General features: G+C 30.3%; 1 protein-coding gene across 2 annotated transcripts in view; it reads left to right on the top strand.

Moving 5' to 3' along the window:
- The window catches only part of LOC106691323 (uncharacterized), a 93,500-nt gene that overhangs the window by 3,146 nt on the left and 84,451 nt on the right, over positions 1–5,903 (top strand). The window lies entirely within an intron of this gene.

The raw sequence follows: 5,903 nt of genomic DNA, 5'->3' as shown, positions 1-5,903 counted from the left end.
ATATGTATTATAATAACAGACTGTTTTGGAATAGGTTTTTAAAATATTATAATAAACTGCCTATGAAAGAATAAGTCGACAAACGTGTTGTTTTACGCCTTTTGATATTCACTGAATACAAAATAATGTCTCAGTTTCTTTTTCATTATAATTTATTTGATCTACTAAACTTTTTCCGATGAGCCTATGGAAAATAATTTTTTTTTTTAAAAAACATTTTTTAAGAACAATTTATAATGATAACTTGAGAAATTCAAAACAGTTCTAAAGCGATTCTTCCACTGACTCATATGAATTATTATGTTTACTTTCTTATATTTTGTTTACGTTTGTGAGTCGTCGTGGAGAAAGAGGTGTTCACCTCCCAATAATTTGAAAACGATAAAATTTAGGAAATTTGATAACTTGCTGTAAACATAAAAAATTGTCAAAGAGGTTATTACACTCAAAATATCTATTTAGTGCTATTTGGAGAGAACCAGTTTCCAAAAAGTTACAGAGGAAGGGTAAATTTTGGGTAATATTCGAGTATGTACCAATAGACTTTAATACCTCAATCAGGCTTCTTTCGATCAAATGAGCTGAAATTGAGTGTTATATTTTGTGGTTTTCAAAAATTAATGAAAAAATCAAATACGTCCTCAGTGAGTGCTACTCACGATTTTGTTTAAACTACAGAACTAAATTGATTCGAAAGTGAATTATTATTTGAATAGGGATAATAAAACTAAAATTACACATTAGGTAAGTGACGAATTTTTATAAAAGAAAGTATTTATTTGTTTCATTTTCCTATTCAATGAAAAATAAAATGCAAGTAAATCCAATAGAAAAAATATAATTAATCAACAAGAATTTAATCTTTAAAGCAAATTATAGTTTAATTAGCAACATAAATAATTGCTTTCTCTAGCTATCATTTGAACAAGTTATTGTTAAATTAAATTCTAATAATAACTTTACTATTGGCATTTTTTATAATTAAAAGTAATTGTTTCTTATTTACAATGGAATTTTTTATTCATCATTCAGTGTACATTTTTGTGAGGTAATGAAAAAAGTAATTTTGGCAACAAATATTTCAGGATAAAAAATTGAATTTTTCAGATCACTGAGTACTTGTCGGTTGAACTCACCCCTATTCTATTCACTGATTTCATCCAGGATTTCATAGTTTAATTTTTCATAAAATTATTTACTCTATCATGTATAAGTGACCTCATTATTATAGGCTATGGAACTTAATTTATCGTCAAGAATTTATTTGATTTTCTTCATCTTTGATATGAGACTAACATGTACCGCAAATATTTATACATTTCTAGATAATCATATGATTTATAAGCCATATTAATTGGACTATTCTTCAAAGTTGTGAGCAATGAAGCCGTTATTAACAGTAAAACATTGCCAATTGAAATGTTTATCTTAATTTAAAAAAAAAAAATTATGTTTATTTTTTTTTATTATTACTTTTTTAAATTAAGTTAAAAAATGAATATCAATCACTTCTTTAATTTGTTAACAAACCAAATTGAAAAGACTAATTTCCGAATATTTTACAAAAACTGTTGAATCCTATTAATCATAAAGTAGATTAATTTTAATTATTACTTAAGTTTGTACTTTCTGTTTGCCTTAATTTCTTACTTGTATTTTTATGCATATAATAATATTTTTTATTTATTCTGGGACTGATCCCTTTTGATTAATATTAGAAGTGTCCGAATTAGGCTTTAGAGTCTTTGAATAAAATACAAAATTTTCACAACAAAAATGAAACTATAAACCATCATAAGTATAATTATAACAATGAATTTGATAAGATAAAAAATAAACAACAATAATTAACAGAATATATAAAGTGAAAATAGAACAAATAAAATCAAATCATATATGATATTATAAATCATAAGGTGACTAACTTCTAATAAAAATTAAAAAGAATCAAATACAAGTAAACTAAAAATAATAAACAAAACTGTACGATTGCTGTTAATATACATATTTACAAGTTTAAACGAAAATCTGAATAATCAAATACAGAAAATAAATAAATAAATTAACCAACAGAATAGGTAATGAAAAAAAAAAAATAAAATGAAATAAAATAAATTCTCTTAAAAATAATACATCTTAAGGAAATTATTCCAATAAAATAAAATAAAGGTAAAACAATTGAAGTAGTGAGAGGGATATGAATATGTATATAAGAATATACAAAATTTATTCTCTCTTTATTGCCTGATTCATTTGTCATCCCGATATACCTTTACAAATTTTCTGCCTCGTAATATCTTTTTCATTACATCATTTTTAATCGTTGTAATTCATTACTATATCAGTTATTAATCCTTCATTTTATTTATTTTAATATCAATACTATCTTTTAGTTTACTCTTTTGATATTCGTTTGCATTATTTTCTATTTGTCATCTTATGCAAAATCTGTAGCGAAAACAATCAAAGAATTGTTATTATATTTCTACAGCAAAATAATGGTTTTCAGTGCAGCGTTAGTACAGCACACGGCGATGGTTTTACTCCAACTTTTGTGAATGCTCATTTATGACTTTGCATCTAGGTTAGGCGCCCATACACGTACGTAGGTTACCTGCTATTGGGTGAAAAGAATCTTTGGCGTTTGCATCGCCTCGTACCTATCGCATACCCCATTATGAAACGATGTCTAAAGTCGGTTATGCATATTGGGGTATTGATTGTTACATAACATTTCTCGAGTCTAGACAGTTTCTATTAAAGCATTGTGTTTCATTTTCAATCATCATCAATATAAAAGTCCTATTATTATACATATTGACTTATAAATACCAAAAGTTAATGAGATTATATATCAGATAGAGTGATAAGTCATTGATTGAATGTTACAGACACCTACAGATTGCTTTAATTATTGAGAAAATTATTTTTCTTTAAATTTATATGAGTCATACATTTCTAAGACCTACCTAAATTGTTTTCTGAGGTAAACAGTCCTCTAAATCCTTGGAAAAATCCAAATCCTCGGTTTGGAAACGTTGAAAAATGGCTGAAAACAATGTTGGAAGTATGTTATTACTCAAAAGCCGCTTTAAGTTTTGACATGTTTCAATCAAAATTACTAAGACTGATCAGTAGTGCTCCCCCCTACATCAGTAACAAGAACTTACACAAAGACTTACGAACTGCCTACGTACAAACAACCATTAAATCGTTATATAAACGGTTTCACGACACACTTCTAATACACACTAACCCTCTAATTCAAGGACTATCAACACTAGACTTAGCAGATACGAGACGACGTTTACGAAGGAGCTGGAATAATTACCTTTTAAATTGATTTTTAAATTTCAATTTTAATGGAAAGGCATCATTGGATAACCTTAACCTTCATGCCTTTATGACATTTTTTTTCCCTCTCTCTACATCTCATTCGCTGGTTATAAAAATACTTTTACAGTTGTGAATAAATTAAATAAAATAAAAAAAAATTCTTTTGATAAAAGTTTACTACATAAGATATAATATAAGACATAAATCTACATAAGATAGAAATCTCCTCAACCAACTTAATTCTAAATATTTCCCCATTTTAACATGCTGTTCTTATAAGTACATATTTTATTCGATTTATTGTTTTTCTAAAAATTCTATATACATTTTTACTCTAGCTCCGATGGTTAGACGGTGTTAAAGAGTTTTCAAGGACCCTGCTCCGAGTGAAGAATTGGAGAGCAGCTGCTCTTAACCGATTAAACTGGTGGAAGCTGCTTGAGGAGGCCAGGACCCAGTAATGGGTTGTCGCGCCGATTGAAGAAGAAGTACATGTTTATTCTACCTAGTAATATTCTGTGTTATTTTTAACAATTTTATTTAAGATATTTCACCGATTATACATTTGTTTGACATATCTTTCTTTTATATTCTAGTTCATATTTTACATATATTAGGTACATATATCTACATATCTACATTAAGAGAAGAACAGCAGCGTATGTTTTTTTTTTTAATAACCGCGTAAAATATTTGGGCAGAAGAACGATGAGTTAACTGAAGAATTTAGAAGGCTACACGATGCTATATGGCGTCACTGCACCCAGTTAATATAATTTAGATGATAGTGTTGCGGTGAATAAGACGATCGTTTAACTTTACAGGTTTTAGCATCAAAGAGATCCCTAAAACGGTAGTAAACAATGAATTGAGGGTGAAACCGAAGCGAAGGTGGGAGGATTGCATCAAGACTGGTCGAATAGTTTTGGACGCACATCACTGGACAGATATCCAGTTAAAAATAAACATTCTCACCATTTATTTAGATGACTAATCAGTCCTGAGTTCATCTAAACAACTAAATTGGTAATTCCCCCTCCTCATCCCTGTTTCGTGTGGTTCCTCGAATCAGACGAAATTACACAGAGGCGGTATAATTGAGGTTGTTAAAACAAGCAACAGAAGATAGGAGATGGTGACGCCGCAAACAGAAAAGAATTATAGAGCCCATTACTGCAAGAGTCCCAGGGGAGCTAGTAAGCTTATTATAATAACAGCGAAAAGTGGCTCTTTGCCAGTGTCATTACTCTAATGGCTATCTAATACATTCCACGGTAATGACAATAATAATTCCAAACTGTCTTCTGGTCTCCTGCCACGCGGCACACCGCGCCTCGGCATACCATATGCGAGCAGATAACGAACGAGTCCGATAGCTCGAGGTGCCGGAGTGGGTTTGTGGAAAGATTAGCTGTTTCGAAACACCTGCAAGGGAACAGCGAACAGGATTTTCACATTTTGTTAAAGAAAATATACATTCTAAAAAGTTATTGATGTTTTCCCGAATAACAGGAAAGTACAATGGTTAAATAATATTTGATAATATGAAGATATCTTCAAGGTCAATAATAAGGCCCATCTGAACCCATGGGCAGCTGAATATAAGAATATATATATATAAAACGTCTACGATAGAAAAACAATTAAAAACTACAGAGGTTAACCCTTTAAATTTAAAGATAATTTTTTTCTTTGTTTTTATTTATAAAAAAATGGCAGTTTTCTTTTAAAAAACATTAAAGTTTTTAATAAATTTATAACATAGCCTGATAGGTTCACTATCAGATTAGGCAGGTGGATACGCACACGGTGGTGGGAACCTCCCAGTTCCTTCCTCACAGGATGGGCTGGAAAATAGATAATGAGAATGATGACAGTATGAGATTTGCAATCCTACTCCTAACATCTCTAAGGTTCATTATATTAAATACGGATAAGTTTAATGACTTTCTATGTGAGACTATTAAATTTTATTTGATTTAATAAATAACTCATAAAAAAGTCATAATTTTTTGTTCATCACAAAATTACTTTCTAGTATTAAAACCTGTCTGAACTTAAGGAATAGAACTATGAGTAACAGCAAAAACTTTTAACATCAAACGAATTCAATCCATTAAGTCCAAAGTCCTTCGAATTATAGTCGATGCTCCGTATCATATTTCCCTATATGACGTAACCTATATGATTAAACCTTACTATTTCATTCAACGTATACCACATTCCATCCAAAATTACTACATTTCATGAATGTAAATATATGTACAATCCTTTAGCCCAATCCCTATCATGCAACCTTTCCTTAAAATTCCCGAACGTTGAAAAGACAATGACCCAGAGACCAATTGTAAATAGTAATTTTGGAGTCCCGGCAATGGCCTTTTTATTCACGTCTTGGGCGTCTGTAGCCAGCGCCCACACTCAGCCTCCACTGGCTTTCAGTACCAGTGACGCAGTTAAGAAAGTGCTAGGATCATCCAGAGTCCTGTTTTTTCTTCTGAAGTGAGGGGACAAGCTCGGCTTGGAGTGCCCACGGCTGAATGTAAATGTAAAGTTTAATTTTTGTT

The sequence above is a fragment of the Halyomorpha halys genome, unplaced genomic scaffold, assembly GCF_000696795.3.
Source record: "Halyomorpha halys isolate HHAL.00 unplaced genomic scaffold, Hhal_1.1 Scaffold51.1, whole genome shotgun sequence".
Taxonomy (NCBI): Eukaryota; Metazoa; Arthropoda; class Insecta; order Hemiptera; family Pentatomidae; genus Halyomorpha; species Halyomorpha halys.
The sequence above is the reverse complement of the archived record's forward strand: the minus strand, read 5'-3'. Positions and strand labels throughout refer to the sequence as shown.